Raw genomic sequence first — 19,742 nt, 5'->3', positions numbered from 1 at the left:
TAGTTTTACTTGTATTTAAGAGCAATTGGAGGCCACGGAAGGAGAGTTGTATGGCATTGAAGCTTGCCTGGAGGGTTGTTAACACAGTGTCCAAAGAAGGGCCAGAAGTATACAGAATTGTTTCGTCTGCGTAAAGGTGGATCAGAGACTCACCAGCAGCAAGAGCAACCTCATTGATGTATACAGAGAAGAGAGTCGGTCCAAGAATTGAACCCTGTGGCACCCCCATAGAGACTGCCAGAGGTCCGGACAGCAGACCCTCCGATTTGACACACTGAACTCTATCAGATAAGTAGTTGGTGAACCAGGCGAGGCAATCATTTGAGAAACCAAGGCTGTCGAGTCTGCCGATGAGGATGTGGTGATTGACAGAGTCGAAAGCCTTGGCCAGATCAATGAACACGGCTGCACAGTAATGTTTCTTATCGATGGCGGTTAAGATATCGTTTATAAAGTAGGCATTGCTGTTATATATTCAATTGTCCTTGATGTCTCTTGGTTGTTGGTGCATTGGGGGGTTCATGGGGGTGGGGAATGGAATTAATTGTATTTTATATTTTTTTCTTCTGGGGGGGACTGTGGGAGGGGTCTCAAATGATTGAGGGACAGCTATTGGGGAACTGTGGGGGGGATCTTGGAGGTTTCGGGTTTCATAAGATTGTGATCATGAAAAAGCAAACTATGACATGTTTTATATCACTGCCATGCACACGCACCCTCACACATAAGGATGGCTCTGTGGCAGAAAGACTGATACATGGTTGATAGTGTCTTAATGCTTTATTGTTTGTCCTTCATGTTATTTCTTTAATGTTACCCCTTCCTTGTGTTTTTTGTAATAATAATAAATAAATATAAAAATAAAATTAAAAAGTCTGAGTATTTTGTTTAAATATACTTAAGTATCAAAAGTAAATGTAATTGCTAAAATATACTTAAGTATCAAAAGTAAAAGTATGAATAATTTCAAATTCCTTATACTAAGCAAACCAGATGGCACACTTTTCTTCTTTTTTTAAAATTTACAGATAGCCAGGGTTATGCTCCAAACCTCAGACATAATTTACAAACGAAGCATGTGTTTAGTATATCCGCCATATCAGAGGCAGTAGGGATGACCAGGGATGTTCTCTTGATAAGTGTGAGAATTAGACCATTTTCGTGTCCTGCTAAGCAGCTAAGTAATGAGTACTTTTGGGTGTCAGGGAAAATTTATGTTGTAAAAAGTACATCATTTTCTTTTGGAATGTAGTGAAGTAAACGTAAAAGTTGTCAAAAATATAAATAGTAAAGTACAGATACCCCAAAAAATGACTTAAGTAGTACTATAAAGTATTTTTACTTAAGTACCTTACGCCACTGACAGCGGCCTCCATCAATGGAACAAGTTTAGATCCACCAAGACTCTTTCTAGAGCTAGCCACCAGGCTAAACTGAGCAATCAAGGGAGAAGGGCCTTGGTCAGGTAGGTGACCAAGAACTTGATGGTCACTCTGAAATAGTTCCTCTGTGGAGATGGGAGAACCTTCTAGAAGTACAACCATCTCTGCAGCACTCTACCAATCAGGCCTTTATGCAAGAGTGGCCAGACGGAAGCCACTACTCAGTAAAAGGCACATGACAGCTCACTTGCAGGTGGCCAAAAGGTACCTAAAGACTCTCAGACCATGACAAACAAGATTCTCTGGTCTGATGAAACCAAGATTGAACTCTTTGTCCTGAATGCCAAGCATTATTTCTGGAGGAAACCTGGCACAATCCGGATGGTGAAGCATGGTGGTGTCAGCATCATGATGTGGGGATGTTTTTCAGAGGCAGGGACTGGAAGACAAGTAAGGATCGAGGGAAAGATGAACGGAGCAAAGTACAGAGTGATCCTTGATGAAAACCTGCTCCAGAGGGCTCAGGACCTCAGACTGGGGTGAACCCTAAGCACACAGCGAAGACAACACAGGAGTGGCTTCAGGAAAAGTGTCTGAATGTCCTTGAGTGGCCCAGCCAGAGCCCAGACTTGAATCCGAATTAACATCTCTGGAGAGACCTGAATAGCTGTGCAGTGACGCTCCCCATCCAACCTGACAGAGCTTGTGTCACGGCTGGCTGAAGGACTGGACCAAGGTGAGCATGGTAAGCGCACATTTGTTTTTGTTAAAAATGACGCAGACAAAACAAAGAACAAAAAAACAAACCGTGAAGCTTTGGGCTATGTGCCCTGAACAAAGTCAAAGTTAACTTCCCACAAAACAGGTGGGGGAAAAGGGTACCTAAGTATGGTTCTCAATCAGAGACAACGACAGACAGCTGTCCCTGATTGAGAACCATACCAGGCCAAGACATAGAAATACAAAACATTAAAAAAAGACATAGAATGCCCACCCTAGTCACACCCTGGCCTAACCAAAATAGAGAATAAAAAGCCTCTCTATGGCCAGGGCGTGACAGTACCCCCCAAAGGTGCGAACTCCGGCCGCAAAACCTGACTCTGAAGGGGAGGGTCTGGGTGGGCATTCTGGCTGGATGCCAGATTCCCCCCCGGCAAACGCTGGTACCGAGCATACCGGCCTGTGAATACTCTGCCTCGGTACCGTGCGCATCACCCCATAGCACGGGGCCTGACCAGTCCCATGCTCGCCACGGTAAGCACGGGGAGTTGACTCAGGTCTGCTTCCTGACTCTGCCACACTCCCTGTGTGCCTCCCCCCAAAATTTGGGGCTTCCTCTCGGGCTTCCTTGCCAGCCGTGTTCCCGCTGGTTCCTCTCTCCAGCTGCCTCTGCTCTCCTAGCTGCCTCCACCTGTTCCCATGGAAGGCGATCCCTTCTCGCCAGGATCTCCTCCCATGTGTAGACTCCCTTGCCGTCCAGAACATCCTCCCACGTCCAGAAGCCCACCTTACCATGCTGCTTGGTCCGTTGGTGGTGGGAAGTTCTGTCACGGCTGGCTGAAGGACTGGACCAAGGTGCAGCATGGTAAGCGTACATTTTCTTTATTTAAAAATTACGCCGACAAAACAAAGAACAAAAAAAACAAACCGTGAAGCTTTGGGCTATGTGCCCTGAACAAAGTCAAAGTTAACTTCCCACAAAACAGGTGGGGGAAAAGGGTACCTAAGTATGGTTCTCAATCAGAGACAACGATAGACAGCTGTCCTTGATTGAGAACCATACCAGGCCAAGACATAGAAATACAAAACATTAAAAAAAGGACATAGAATGCCCACCCTAGTCACACCCTGGCCTAACCAAAATAGAGCATAAAAAGCCTCTCTATGGCCAGGCGTGACAGTTTGAGAGGATCTGCAGAGAGGAATGGGAGAAACTCTCCAAACACAGGTTTGCCAAGCTTGTAGCGCCACACCCAAGAAGACTTGAGGCTATAATCGCTGCCAAATGTGCTTCAACAAAGTACTGAGTGAAGGGTCTGAACATTTCTAAAAACATGTTTTTGTTTTGTCATTATAGGGAATTGTGTGTAGATTGATGAGGAAAATAAACAATGTAATCAATTTTAGAATAAGGCTATAACATAACAAAATTATGAAAAAGTCAAGGGGTCTGAATACTTTTCAAATGCACTGTATATACTGTTATATCACTACCACCCCCAAGTTAAATGTAATTTACAAGGGTGTGCTGGGTACTTAATCCCCAAAGTAGCTGACAATCCCAGTGACAAGGAATGCTGACACATTTCACAAGATTAGGGAGAAGAAACACACTTGCAACACTCCTGCTTCAAATTCTCAATGTCCCAACAGCGGCGACGCTCTTAGCTCAGTCACTCATTCCTGCAATGCAATGCTCATAAATATTTGTTCTGCCAAAACTCACTCTCTGAACACTCTCTCATTATTCTCCCAGTACTTGCTTATCAAATACTCACTTTCCACCGATGTACTCTACCCTACATTGTCCCCTAAGCCCGTTCTCTCTCCCAACAGTAACTCTGAATTCAGTCACAACACTCCAATATTTCACTTTCGTGCCATGGACCTGAATATTACCTCAGATTAATCAGCTTGGAGAATTATGAGAAACATTGAATATTTATTTTGTTTGCAGAAAGTTTGAGGAATTACCTCTATAGGGCAGGACCTACATTACAGTAAACGGTGGGGATGTGCAACAGGGACCTTGCCTCTGAGCAAAACGTGGTCAAATTTGTCAAATTTGTTTCCTTGCTATCACAACTTACTTTATCAACCTAATCACAATCGATCAAAGTACACTGTAGAAAATGAGATGTTGAATCTGCTTGAAAAAATTAAGGCAATAATTTATACACAATATTACTAAGTATATGTAACTTCCTATGTTTTTGAATAAAAACACAATAAGTTATTCAAATGTAAATAATCAAAGTAAGTCCAGGGAAATAAGATTAGCCGTAAAAATAAGTGGGTTTTACTGATAATACAAACATACAGTATATGTGTTTTACTTCATCTCTTTGATTAGTTACTTTCTGTGATTGTATCTTAATCTTTAACATGGTTTATATTCAAATGTAACTAAATGTAATCGTAAATGTAATATATGTAATCCCCAAAAGTTACTTATTTATCATGTGATGCTGCACACTCCAAGAAAGGTTAAAATCGCAGCCTTTCTGGTAAAGATAGTTATAAATTCCTGAGGTGTAGTCACTTTTGAGGACACCAGCTCAGGTACAAAGTACAAATATTATAAAAATATGAAATATTTTATATTATGTATTTCCTATTCAAGAAAACTGTGTGACTAAGGCTTGAAATTACTTATATTTTTTTATATTTTTTCTAAATATAGTATAATAAAATTATACTTCCGGCGCCGACAGAGATGGCCGCCTCGCTTCGCGTTCCTAGGAAACTATGCAGTTTTTTGTTTTTTTACGTGTTATTTCTTACATTAGTACCCCAGGTCATCTTAGGTTTCATTACATACAGCCGAGAAGAACTACTGTATATAAGATCAGCGTCAACTCACCATCAGTACGACCAAGAATATGTTTTTCGCGACGCGGATCCTGTGTTCTGCCTTACAAACAGGACAACGGAATGGATCGCATGCATCGACCCCAAAACACGACTCCGAAAAAGAGGGAAACGTAGCGGTCTTCTGGTCAGACTACGGAGACGGGCACATCGTGCCCCACTTCCTAGCATTCTTCTTGCCAATGTCCAGTCTCTTGACAACAAGGTTGATGAAATCCGAGCAAGGGTAGCATTCCAGAGGGACATCAGAGACTGTAACGTTCTGTGCTTCACGGAAACATGGCTCACTGGAGAGACGCTATCCGATGCGGTGCAGCCAACGGGTTTCTCCACGCATCGCGCCGACAGAAACAAACACCTTTCTGGTAAGAAGAGGGGTGGGGGTGTATGCCTTATGGCTAACGAGGCATGGTGCGATGAAAGAAACATACAGGAACTCAAATCCTTCTGTTCACCTGATTTAGAATTCCTCACAATCAAATGTAGACCGCATTACCTACCAAGAGAATTCTCTTCGATTATAATCACAGCCGTATATATCCCCCCCAAGCAGACACATCGATGGCTCTGAACGAACTTTATTTAACTCTTTGCAAACTGGAAACCATTTATCCGGAGGCTGCATTCATCGTTGTTGGGGATTTTAACAAGGCTAATCTGAAAACAAGACTCCCTAAATTTTATCAGCATATCGATTGTGCAACCAGGGGCGGAAAAACCTTGGATCACTGTTACTCTAACTTCCGCGACGCATGTAAGGCCCTGCCCCGACCCCTTTCGGAAAAGCTGACCACGACTCCATTTTGCTGATACCTGCCTACAGACAAAAGCTAAAAAAAGAAGCTCCCACGCTGAGGTCTGTCCAACGCTGGTCCGACCAAGCTGACTCCACACTCCAAGACTGCTTCCATCACGTGGGCTGGGACATATTTCGTATTGCGTCAAATAACAACATTGACGAATACGCTGATTCGGTGTGCGAGTTCATTAGAACGTGCGTTGAAGATGTCGTTCCCATAGCAACGATTAAAACATTCCCTAACCAGAAACCTTGGATTGATGGCAGCATTCGTGTGAAACTGAAAGCGCGAACCACTGCTTTCAATCAGGGCAAGGTGTCTGGTAACATGACTGAATACAAACAATGCAGCTATTCCCTCCGTAAGGCTATCAAACAAGCTAAGCGTCAGTACAGAGACAAAGTAGAATCCCAATTCAACGGCTCAGACACAAGAGGCATGTGGCAGGGTCTACAGTCAATCACGGACTACAGGAAGAAATCCAGCCCAGTCACGGACCAGAATGTCTTGCTCCCAGGCAGACTAAATAACTTTTTTGCCCGCTTTGAGGACAATACAGTGCCACTGACACTGCCTGCAACGGAAAAATGCGGTCTCTCCTTCACTGCAGCCGAGGTGAGTAAAACATTTAAACGTGTTAACCCTCGCAAGGCTGCAGGCCCAGACGGCATCCCCAGCCGCGCCCTCAGAGCATGCGCAGACCAGCTGGCTGGTGTGTTTACGGACATATTCAATCAATCCCTATGCCAGTCTGCTGTTCCCACATGCTTCAAGAGGGCCACCATCGTTCCTGTTCCCAAGAAAGCTAAGGTAACTGAGCTAAACGACTACCGCCCCGTAGCACTCACTTCCGTCATCATGAAGTGCTTTGAGAGACTAGTCAAGGACCATATCACCTACACCCTACCTGACACCCTAGACCCACTCCAATTTGCTTACCGCTCAAATAGGTCCACAGACGATGCAATCTCAACCACACTGCACACTGCCCTAACCCATCTGGACAAGAGGAATACCTATGTGAGAATGCTGTTCATCGACTACAGCTCGGCATTCAACACCATAGTACCCTCCAAGCTCGTCATCAAGCTCGAGACCCTGGGTCTCGACCCAGCCCTGTGCAACTGGGTACTGGACTTCCTGACAGGCCGCCCCCAGGTGGTGAGGGTAGGTAACAACATCTCCTCCCCGCTGATCCTCAACACTGGGGCCCCACAAGGGTGCGTTCTGAGCCCTCTCCTGTACTCCCTGTTCACCCACGACTGCGTGGCCACATACGCCTCCAACTCAATCATCAAGTTTGCGGATGACACAACAGTGGTAGGCTTGATTACCAACAACGACGAGACGGCCTACAGGGAGGAGGTGAGGGCCCTCTGAGTGTGGTGTCAGGGAAATAACCTCACACTCAATGTCAACAAAACTAAGGAGATGATTGTGGACTTCAGGAAACAGCAGAGGGAACACCCCCCTATCCACATCGATGGAACAGTAGTGGAGAGAGTAGCAAGTTTTAAGTTCCTCGGCATACACATCACAGACAAACTGAATTGGTCCACTCACACAGACAGCATCGTGAAGAAGGCGCAGCAGCGCCTCTTCAACCTCTGGAGGCTGAAGAAATTCGGCTTGTCACCAAAAGCACTCACAAACTTCTACAGATGCACAATCGAGAGCATCCTGGCGGGCTGTATCACCGCCTGGTACGGCAACTGCTCCGCCCTCAACCGTAAGGCTCTCCAGAGGGTAGTGAGGTCTGCACAACGCATCATCGGGGGCAAACTACCTGCCCTCCAGGACACCTACACCACCCGATGTTACAGGAAGGCCATAAAGATCATCAAGGACATCTACCACCCGAGCCACTGCCTGTTCACCCCGCTATCATCCAGAAGGCGAGGTCAGTACAGGTGCATCAAAGCTGGGACCGAGAGACTGAAAAACAGCTTCTATCTCAAGGCCATCAGACTGATAAACAGCCACCACTAACATTGAGTGGCTGCTGCCTACACACTGACACTGACTCAACTCCAGCCACTTTAATAATGGGAATTGATGGGAAATGATGTAAATATATCACTAGCCACTTTAAACAATGCTACCTTATATAATGTTACTTACCCTACATTATTCATCTCATATGCATACGTATATACTGTACTCTATATCATCGACTGCATCCTTATGTAATACATGTATCACTAGCCACATTAACTATGCCACTTTGTTTACATACTCATCTCACATGTATATACTGTACTCGATACCATCTACTGTATCTTGCCTATGCTGCTCTGTACCATCACTCATTCATATATCCTTGTGTACATATTCTTTATCCCCTTACACTGTGTATAAGACAGTAGATTAGGAATTGTTAGTTAGATTACTTGTTGGTTATTACTACATTGTCGGAACTAGAAGCACAAGCATTTCGCTACACTCGCATTAACATCTGCTAACCATGTGTATGTGACAAATAAAATTTGATTTGATTTGATTTAAAACGACTAACTATAATATTTCACCTTCCTTATAACTGTAAAATACACATTTGTATGTTTAGTGTTAGAGAAAATGAAGGTTTCTCTTGATCAGGACGCCTGCCCCCATCGCTGTGAACGTCTCACAGAGCTCTAGCTTGGCTTTCTGCACTTGTTAGGAACTCGCCTTTCATCTCATATTAGTCTTATCCATCTATGACAAACATGAATGGCTATAAATCTATCTCTAAATGTGCTACCATGATGAAATTCCTTGAGCGGAGGATGTGGGGGCCTCAAGGGGAGAAATTATTTACATATTTCATTTGTATTTTTTGTTATATTATTAATACAAGGTAATAATTATGCCCAGCTCATGAGGCTCATTTGATGATGCTATTGCCTCTTCTGCCTAATGGTAACGTTGCCAGTGTCTGTCATTAAGACTGATGATTGTGGAAATAGGTGGTCTTATCATTGAATGTTCATTTGCCTGATGGTTTTGATATCCGTTCATCGTGATCCATTACACCTCACGGCACAACAAGCTGCCTAATACTAATATATACAGTGCATTCGAAATGTATGTAGACCCCTTGACTTTTTCTAAATGTTGTTACTTTACAGCCTTATTCTAAAATGGATTAAATAAAAACAATTCCTCATCAATCAACACACTATACCCCGAAATATCATAGCGAAAACAGGTTTTTAGAAATGTTTAGAGATGTTTCTACAACTTGATTGGAGTCCACCTGTGGTAAATTCAATTGATTGGACATGATTTGGATAGGCACACACCTGTCTATATAAGGTCCCACAGTTGACAGTGCATGTCAGAGCAAAAACCAAGCCATTAGGTTGAAGGAATTGTCCGTAGAGCTCCGAGACAGGATTGTGTCGATGCACAGATCTGGGGAAGGGTACCAAGAGATGTCTGCAGCATTGAAGGTCCCCAAGAACACAGCAGCCTCCATTAGTCTTCAATGGAAGATGTTTGGAACCACCAAGACTTCCTAGAGATGGCCGCCTGGCCAAACTGAGCAACGGGGGAGAAGGGTATTGGTCATGGAGGGGACCAAGAACCCGATGGTCATTCTGACAGAGCTCCAGAGTTCCTCTGTGGAGATAGGAGAACCTTCCAGAAGGACAACCATCTCTGCATCACTCCACCAATCAGGCCTTTATGGTAGAGTGGCCAGACAGAAGCCACTCCTCAGTAAAAGGCACATGACAGCCCATGAGGAGTTTGCCAAAAGTCACCAAAAGGACTTTGGTGAAACAAGATTCTTTGGTCTGATGAAACCAAAATTTAACTCTTTGGCCTGAATGCCAAGTGTCACGACTGGAGGAAACCTGGCACCATCCCTACGGTGAAGCATGGTGGTGGCAGCATCATGCTGTGGGGATGTTTTTCAGCAGGAGGGACTGCGAAACTAGTCAGGATTGAGAGAAAGATGAACGGAGCAAGAAAATTAACAGAGCGAAGTACAGAGTGATCCTTAATGAAAACCTGCTCCAGAGCGCTCAGGACCTCAGACTGGGGCAAAGGTTCACCCTCCAACAGGACAACCACCCTAAGCACACAGCCAAGACAACGCAGGAGTGGTTTTGGGACAAGTCACTGAATGTCCTTAAGTGGCCCACTGGAGCCCGGACTTGAACACGATCTAACATCTCTGGAAAGACCTGAAAATATGCAGCGACCCATCTAATAGAAATGATGTGTAATGGATCATCATGCCTTCATTTCTCAGAACAAGAATAGACTGATGCGTTTTAAAAGAAAGTTCTTTGTTTCTGGCCATTTTGAGCCTGTAATCGAACCCACAAATGCTGATGCTCCAGATATTCAACTAGTCTAAAGAAGGCCAATGTTATTGCTTCTTTAATCAGGACAATAGTTTTCAGCTGTGCTAACATAATTGCAAATGGGTTTTCTAATGATCAATTAGCCTTTTAAAATTATAAACTTGGATTAGCTAACACAACGTGCGATTGGAACACAGGAGTGAGGGTTGCTGATAATGGGCCTCTGTACGCCTATGTAGCTATTCCATAAAATAATCTGCCATTTCCAGATACAATAGTCATTTACAACATTAACAGTGTCTACACTGTATTTCTGATCAATTTTATGTTATTTTAATGGACAAAAAAGTGCTTTTCTTTCATAAACATGGACATTTCTAAGTGACCCCAAACTTTTGAACGGTAGTGTATACTTGTCTTTCTTCAAACGTGTACACTGATTGTAAAAATCATTACGAACACCTGCTCTTTCCATGACATAGACTGACCAGATGAATCCAGGTGAGAGCTGTAATCCCTTATTGATGTCACTTCAATCAGTGTAGATGAACGGGAAAAAACAGATTAAAGAACGATTTTTAAGCCTTAAGACAACTGAGACATGGATTGTGTATGTGTGCCATTCAGAGGGTGAATGGGAAATATAGAACATTTAAGTGCCTTTGAACGGAATATGGTAGTAGGTGCCAGGCACACCGGTTTTTGTCAAGAACTGCAACGCTTCTGGGTTTTTCACGCTCAACAGTTTCTTGTGTGTATCAAGAATGGTCCACCACCCAAAGGACATTGAACTGTGGGAAGCATTGGAGTCAACATGCCCCAGTATCCCTGTGGAACGCTTTAGACACCTTGTAGAGTCCACGCCCAGACAAATTAGGGCTGTTCTGAGGGCAAGGGGGAGTAGGGGGAGTGCAACTCAATATTAGGAAAGTGTTCTTAATGTTTTGTACACTCAATGTATTCAACATTGTGTAAAATAATCATAATGTCTACAAATGTTGAATTAACCACAATCCTCTAAAAACAGAGCCATGGTTGATAATGTATTCAAAGTGTGTTACACACAGGTGGTTCAAAGAAAAGTGTCAACAGTAATTATTTCCTGATATAGCCCGCGGATCAAATAAACAGTAAGTAAACCAAAAGAGGTCACAACCATTATAGGGCAAGTGAAGTCTCTGGTGCAAACTAGTGTCATCATTCATTTTTAATGTCATAACATTAGTCCTATTTTTATGTGCTGTCTGTATAGCTAAATCTGTCTATCGTTGCCAAGCCATGCATGTTACTTGGGTGTAACAGTCAACAAACATGGCTGGGAGGAGTACAAACAGATCTGAACCACCAAGCTATAAAGGAACAGCCTCAAGATGAAGTTTACATTTCACGACAACATTCAAGTACCTGGGAAATCATGAGCCTCTGGAAGCACCCTCCAGAAAGTTTGTCATTTTATGCGTTCTTATACAATACTGTATTGCACTGGAAAATATCTTCCATATACAGTTGTGAGTGTGTGTGTGTATGTGTGTGTGTGTGTTTCTGCGGTGGGTATTCTGTACCAATTCAGGCTTCATTGCAGTCCAATTGATGCCAGTGGTACGATGGGTAGTGTACCTGTCTGTGTGAAACAAAATAGGTCCTTTGTGCGTACAAATATGCCCTTGCTCTTGTGAATTATCTGCACAAGAGTGTTTCTGAGTCACCGCAGACAGGAAAACCTTGAGTTTGTTGAAACGAACGCCTACAGAAGACTACATCTGCAATTCTAATTATCCCAGACTGAGGACACTACAGAGGAGCCTCGTCTCCCTGTCAGAACTACAAACCCAGTCGCCAATAACAACCAAACACCCCAGCTTGCCTCAGAGGAAGATGAGTGGCACAACTACGTTCAGAGAACTGTGCTACGTAGCACACCATCCATATTCAGTGTACGAGAGAGGGAAATGCTCAAGTGTTTAACGACTGTTATCAGTATTCCGATCTATCTGCCACTCCCTTGTGTTCAGCTCATATCCTTGGTCTGATGTGGCTGTAAACTTTTATCAAAACAAAGCTTTATAAACTGCTTCCCTTGAATAAATGGCTGCAAAGAGTGGAACAACAAACTATATGAGCTAAACGAGAGAACAATATGCTCATTGCCCCTCACGAGAGATAGTTCTCTTCTCCTCACCGCTCCTCTCTGATTCAGGGGAGAAAACATGTCTTTGTGAGGTATTGACATTGTGAAAGCAGTGAACCTTTTGTTCAAACAGCTAACACAGCTCAGACACCCATGCATACCCCACAAGACATACGACCAGAGGTCTCTTCATAGTCCCCAAGTCCAGAACAGACTATGGGAAACACGCAGTATTACATAGAACCAAGACTACATGCAACTCTCTTCCACATCAAGAAACTCATGTGAGCAGTAAAATCAGATTTTAAAAACAGATAAAACAACACCTCATGGCACCACACGAACTGTGAAGAGACATGCACACAAACACTCATACACACTTACTCTACACACACACACAATGTAATATTGTATTATTGTAGTATTGTACAAGTTCAATTGTAAATGTATAATAATAGAGTAATAATGTAAACTGAACCAAAATATAAATACAACATGTAAAGTGTTGGTCCCATGTTTCATGAGCTGAAATATAAGATCCCAGAAATGTTCCATCTTCACAAAAAGCTTGTTTCTCTCAAATGTTGTGCACAAATTTGTTTACATCCCTGTTAGCGAGCATTTCTCCCTTGCCAAGATAATACACCTGACAGGTGTGGCATATCAAGAATCTGAATAAACAGCATGATCATTACACAGGTGCACCTTGTGCTGGGGACAATAAATGGCCACTCTAAAATGTGCATTGTTTTGTCACACAACACAATGCCACAGATGTCTCAAGTTTTGAGGGAGCGTGCAATTGGCATGCTGACTGCAGAAATGTCCACTCGAGCTGCTGCCAGAACATTATATGTTAATTTCTCTACCATAAGCTGCCTCCAATGTTGTTTTATAGAATTTGGCAGTACATCCAACCAGCCTCACAACCACAGATCACATGTAACCACGGCAGCCCAGGAACTCCACATCATGCTTCTTCACCTGCGGGATTGTCTGAGAACAGCCAATTATTTGCACAAGCAAATAATTTATGCCAATACCAGAAACCGTCTTAGGGAAACTTATCTGTGTGCTCATTGTCCTCACCAGGGTCTTGACCTGACTGCAGTTCGGCGTCGTAGCAGACTTCATTGAGAAAATGCTCACAATCGATGGCCACTGGCATGCTGGAGAACTGTGCTCTTCGTGGATTAATCCAGGTTTCAACTGTACTGGGCAGATAGTAGACAGTGTGAACAAAGCGGCCAGCAACATATCACCCTGCATCCCAATTCTGGCTTGCCTCTGAAGCTAAGCAGGGCTGGTCCTGGTCAGTACCTGGATGGGAGACCAGATGCTGCTGGAAGTGGTGTTGGAAGGCCAGTTGGAAGCACTATTTCCTCTAGTTTAAATAAAATATACCAATTAAGTAATTGGGGACATTGCCCTGTGTAGAGTGCTGTCTTTTGGATGGGATGTTAAATAGGTGTTCGAACTCTCTGTAATCACTAAAGATTCCTTGGCAGTTATTGTAAGAGTAGGGGTGTTAACTATGGTGTGTCCCGGCTAAATTCCCATTCTGAAACTCATACCATGATGGCCAACTAATCATCCCCAACTTACAATTGGCTCAATCATTTCCACTTTAACTATATGGTTATGGCATGGGCAGGCATAAGCTAAGAACACAATTGCATTTTATCGATGGCAATTTGAATGCACAGAAATACTGTGATGAGATCCTGAAGCCCATTGTTGTGCCATTCATCTGCCGCCATCACCCTGTGTTGCAAGGAACTGTACACAATTCCTAGAAACTGAAAATGTCCCTGTTCATCCATGGCCTGCATACTCACCAGACATGTCACCCATTGAGCATGTTTGGGATGCTCTTGATCGAAGTATACGACAGCGTGTTCCAGCTCCCGCAAATATCCAGCAACTTCGCACAGCCATTGAAGAGTAGTGGGACAACATTCCACAGGCCACAATCAACAGCCTGATCAACGCTATGCGAAGGAGGTGTGTCGCACTGCATGAGGCAAATAAATGGTGGTCACATCAGAGACTGCCTGATTTTCTGATCCACAGACCTCATTTTTTAAGGTATCTTTTATTTATTTAAATAGGCAAGTCAGTTAAGAACAAATTCTTATTTACAACAACGGCCTACCCCAACGACATCAGGCCAATTGTACACCGCCTTACAGGACTCCCAATCAGGGCCGGTTGTGAAACAGCCTGGAATCAAACCAGGATCTGTAGTGCTGCCTTTAGCGCTGAGATATAGTGCCTTAGACCACTCAGGAGCCCAAGTGACTGTGACCAACATATGCATATATGTATTCCCAGTATTGTCATGCCCTGACCATAGAGAGCCCTCTGGGTTCTCTATGGTGTAATAGGTCAGGGCTTGACTAGGGGGGGTTCTATGTATTATATTTATATGTTGGTGTGTGTGTATGGTTCCCAATTGGAGGCAGCTGATAATCGTTACCTCTAATTGGGGATTATACTTAGTGTGTCTTTTTTCCCCACCTGCTATGGGGGATCTTGTTTTGTATGAGTGCCTATGTGCGCCACGTATTTCACGATCATTATATCTTTGTTGTTTTGGAAGTTTCGCTATCATTAAAATGTGGAACTCTACTCACGCTGTGCCTTGGTCCAATTATACATACGACGGTCGTGACAAGTATTGCGAAATCCATAGATGAGGGCCTAATGAATTTATTTAAATTGACTGATTTCCTTACAACTGTAACTCAGTAAAATCTTCAAAATTATTGCATCTTGCGTTTATGTTTTTGTTCAGTGTAATGTCCTGTAAGATGTATTAGTTTATTTATCATGTAGGCTGCAATTTTGTTGTGATGTAATTGTTTTATTTCTGTTTGTACCCCAGCAAGAATAGCTGCTGCCATGGCGTTACCACAGGTTGCCATGGTAACACCTCACACACTCTCTCATATCCCTGCGCGGGCAGCGGTAACGCCTCTTTACTGGAAACTGGGCTCCTCTTCCCTCCATTAGCAGCTCCAACAGACAGACAGACAGAATAGACAGACAGTAGGTCCAGCCTGGAGACCTCTTCAGTAGCATAGCTCATGTATAATTCAGAAGGATTTGCTCATGTTTAAGGTCAGGGGAGATGTGTGTATTAAGTTATGGGTTTCGTGAGCACTCGTCTGCATGATGGGCTACGGCCACACAATATCTCACCTTATCTGCAAGCTTTCAAAAGTGCACTCATCCACATAGAAGAAATTCATACGCTAACCTCACCTCATCAGGACAGCTCAGTGGGTAACCGACTCCCTCATCTATAAGTCGCATCCATACATTTCACCTCTTCCGCAATTTTCATTAATTGCATATGTTTCATCCATGTTTCTCAACAAAGCAGTTCATATCATCCACATACTTCATTCATTCATCCCATCCCATCCAGTTCATCTCAACCTCAATGTACTTTTCATACACACACACCTCATCCATAGACCTCATCCATGTCGTCAACCTCATCCAAAGACTTCATCAATTTATTCCGTCCATACAGTACTCCTCATCCATTAATTTCCTCCTCAATCTTATCCCCACTATTACTCACGTATACACTGATTTATAATGTGATTATAACAGTTACATATCCACAGAACTCACCTCATCAACAGAGCTATCCGCTCTGTCAACCTCAACCACACTTTCATCCAGACTCCCCAAATCCACTGATAATCTCACACACAGCATCCACCTAATTTATATACGTACCTCATCCACTCATTTCACTTCACCCAGACAGTTCCCACTCGCCCCTATATCACTTATCCACATAACCCATGCACAACAGAATAGGACTACGCCTTTTCAGGAGGGTTTTCAACAAGAAAATTATGAAATCTCCTACCCTCACTCTCTCCTTCTGAAAGAGTGCCTATGCGCAATAGAAGACAGACTTTGGAGAAAGGATCATTTCAGTCAAATCTTCCCTGTATTAGAAATGTCAGATTTGAAACATGAGTACAGTTGGTAAGAATTCTCCCCTCTGGAAAAAAAAGACAATTCCTTAATAATATGGCATATTCTCAGTGACAGGTATATTTTGAGGTGATTCTTACCTTTAAGTGCTGCTCCTCATTACAAAATCCATACTCCAGATTAGCTCACTGAGGGTCACGCAGCCAAGCTGACACACGCACACAGACTTACTCTAACACGCACACACAGCTTCCGAGTGCCCGCTCAATCCGCTTTGTGACAGCCCCTTCTACTCTGCCCTTCATGGGAACAATATACTTTCATCTCACTATCTCTTTGATTACTGTGCATTTCCTCCCCACGTTCGCACTCCTAATTTCTCCCACTATTCTAATGAGCCATCTCGACAGCCCTGTGAAAACACTGGAACAGGCAGGCGACTGAGGGGGGGATGAGCTGAGATGAGAAAGAGAGAACGGGAAAGAGAGAAATATGGAAAGGTTCTTCATTGGTGTGAGCTCCTTTGTCGAGGCGCGGCAGCGGTTCAGTTATCCCCCTTGCTCTTCTGATCCTCCCCCCTCTTCACTGTACTCTTGCTCATCACCTGTGATCAGCCCTAGCCCTACCTCAGCGCTCTGAATGGGTGAAGAAAACCCTACAGGGAGGGCTTTTACTCCTCCCCTCTCTATTTCATAGCCTCTCTCTCTCTCCCTCTAAGCTTCTCTCTGACACATCTGCTCAAAAAGGTTTTTTATACTTCTCCCTGGCTTTCTCTTTTACCCCTCTCCATCTCGCTCTCTTTAATTCAATTTCTCTCTTTCCTTCCTATTTTTGGACACATCCTCCTCTAACTATATCTCTGGAGACTAGTATGTGCACGGTACAAAGAGGAGTCATGATTGCTGTGGTAATAGAGGGAGTAGGTGAAATATGGGTGGAAAAGCTGTGCTATTGATTCTGCTTGCTTCATTAGCATGTACCTGTGGGGCTAGCATCTCTAAGGGTTAGCTACCCTACTGTAGCTAGCCCTCTGCTTCTCCCCGCGGTGACAGACCGCCTTTGCTGCCTCCCTCTGAGCCAGCTGACACAGAGGACTGAAGAGGGAGACCAAAATAGATGCAGCATCCCACTGCTCTAGACTTAAGGAAATGGCAGAACTATGACATGACATCCATGCTGCTTTGTGTAGGAAGCATAACACATCAATGTTACTCCATAATGTGCAGTGGGAAACATCTAAGCTGTTCCATAATTCAGGCACAAGCATTTCTAGAATTAGTGTACAACCTCTATTGTTTTCAATAATTAAATGTAAATACCATCTAGTATTTTCAAGTAAACAACATATTCTGATTTGCAATTCTATTCAAAATGGCATAACATATCAATGTAGGTCTACAATTAGCAGTTCAACAAATGTACCATTTCAGGAAATAACATCCATGCTACAACATAATAAGCAGTATAATTAAATCCAGTCGTAATGGAATCCAGAGCATAAATCATCCATTAGATTACTGAACAGTGCCCTGGTGTTGCCAGATCAATGGGGGTCGTCCAACCAACTGAGCAGTTCTAATAATGCCCACCGTAAACTAGTGCTGCACTAGTAATGAATCTAATAAACCTAAATGGTGAGCCCTATCCCCTATGGTCCCCATTAGGATTGCAGATGTTAGGTATTTTTTCCACACTTCTCTTTTGGCTCATGCACCCTCTAACCAGAGCCATACATCTGCCTCTACCTTTTGGATAGAGTACACTTCACCACTGGTGTGCTTTGCCAAAGAGCTCTATTTTCATGTCATCTGATCATAGTACTGGTTCCAATTCAAGTGCCAATGCCGTTTATCAAACTCCAAACGATGCAAAGGTCAGATGACATGAAAATAATGCTATTTTGCCATGCACACCAGTAGTGGATTTGGTGTTGAAAAACAGAAGCATATGCAGAAAAGTAACTCACACCTACGGTAAAATTGACCACAAATTCAACATTTTGCAATGGTCATCTCAGTCTTCCGACTTGAACCACTTTGAAAACCTGTGGTTTGAATTGAAGAGGGGAGTCCATAAACACAGATGAAGGTAGTCAAGATTCTGGAAAGATTCTGTATGGAGGAATGGTCTAAGATCCCTCCCAACATGTTCTCTAATCTCACAAAACATTTTAGAAAAAGGCTCAGTGTTGTTATCCTCGCAAGGGGAGGGTGCTGGAGTATTGAAAACATGAGTGGCAATCATTTTGACCCCTATCTTTTTTCATTTTTTAAATGTATTACTTGTTAAACAAAATGTCTTTCTCTGAGCAATTGTATTAGTATAAAATAATATAATTTCACAATAATTAAAAAAATAAATAAATAAAGCTCAATATTTATATTATTTATTTTATACAGTCTCTTTTGCTCTTCTTTATCAAGGCTGCCAGTAAATATGGACCTGACTGTAATTCTATACCAAACGCATTTAACTAAATCCTTCGCACCTTGGAACACAACCTTACAAAGTCCTTAAGTGGTTCTCTGATTATCCTTTCCATTCCCATAATCCCATATAACAAATTCTCCCATTGATCCTGACGGGAGTGAAATGAAAGCCCCGACCAGACCCTCTGGAAATTGATCACCTGTCATCCTCTCCACTACAGCCTACAATACAAGGACAGAAAGGAATAGATACGTAAACTCTTTAAACAGGACTTTGTCTCCTGTGTGTATGCTAACATCTGCAGTCCTGAGAGCCAATGCCATAGCACTATGATGTATTAAATGTTTATGCACTGCTTTGGAATGCTGTATATGAGTAATAAATGAATTATTATCTTGGTGATCCCTTGAAATTAAATGTTTTGCAAATGATAGTCTTATACTCAGCTGGCCCCTCCCCGGATTTTGTGTTAAATACTCTACAACAAAGCTTTCTTAGTGTCTAACAAGCTTTCTCTGCCCTTAACCTTCTTCTAACCCTCTAAAACAAATGTCATGTGGTTTGGTAAGAAGAATGCCCCTCTCCCACAGATGTGATTACTACCTCTGAGGGTTTAGAGCTTGATGTAGTCATCTCATACAAGTACTTGGGAGTATGGCTAGACGGTTCACTGTCCTTCTCTCAGCACATAAAGTTAAATCCAGACTTTGTTTCCCCTATTGTAATCGCTCCTCTTTCACCCAGCTACCAAACTAACCCTGATTCAGATGCCCATCCTACCCATGCTAGATTATGGAGACGTAATTTATAGATCAGCAGGTAAGGGTGCTCTCGAGCGGCTAGATGTTCTTTACCATTCGGCCATCAGATTTGCCACTAATGCTCCTTATAGGACACATCACTGCACTCTATACTCCTCTGTAAACTGGTCATCTCTGTATACCAGTCGCAAGACCTACTGTTTGATGCTTATTTATAAAACCCTCTTAGGTCGCACTCCCCCCTATCTGAGATATTTACTGCAGCCCTCATCCTCCACATACATCACCTGTTCTGCCAGTCACATTCTGTTAAAAGGTCCCCAAAGCACAAACATCCCTGGGTTGCTCGTCTTTTCAGTTCGCTGCAGCTAGCGACTGGAACGAGCTGCAAGAAA

General features: G+C 43.1%; 1 protein-coding gene across 1 annotated transcript in view; it reads right to left on the bottom strand.

Annotated features, from left to right (window-relative positions):
• Window positions 1-16,784, bottom strand: part of LOC135508100 (leucine-rich repeat and immunoglobulin-like domain-containing nogo receptor-interacting protein 2) — a 42,272-nt gene extending 25,488 nt beyond the window's left edge. Inside the window, exon 1 of the mRNA XM_064928045.1 lies at window positions 16,297-16,784. The gene's annotated coding sequence lies outside the window, so the exon portion shown is untranslated. The remainder of the gene's footprint in view (window positions 1-16,296) is intronic.
• Between the last annotated feature and the right edge of the window lie 2,958 nt (window positions 16,785-19,742).

Source organism: Oncorhynchus masou, chromosome 21, assembly GCF_036934945.1.
Source record: "Oncorhynchus masou masou isolate Uvic2021 chromosome 21, UVic_Omas_1.1, whole genome shotgun sequence".
Lineage (NCBI taxonomy): Eukaryota > Metazoa > Chordata > Actinopteri > Salmoniformes > Salmonidae > Oncorhynchus > Oncorhynchus masou.
This window is presented reverse-complemented; position numbering and strand designations above follow the sequence as displayed.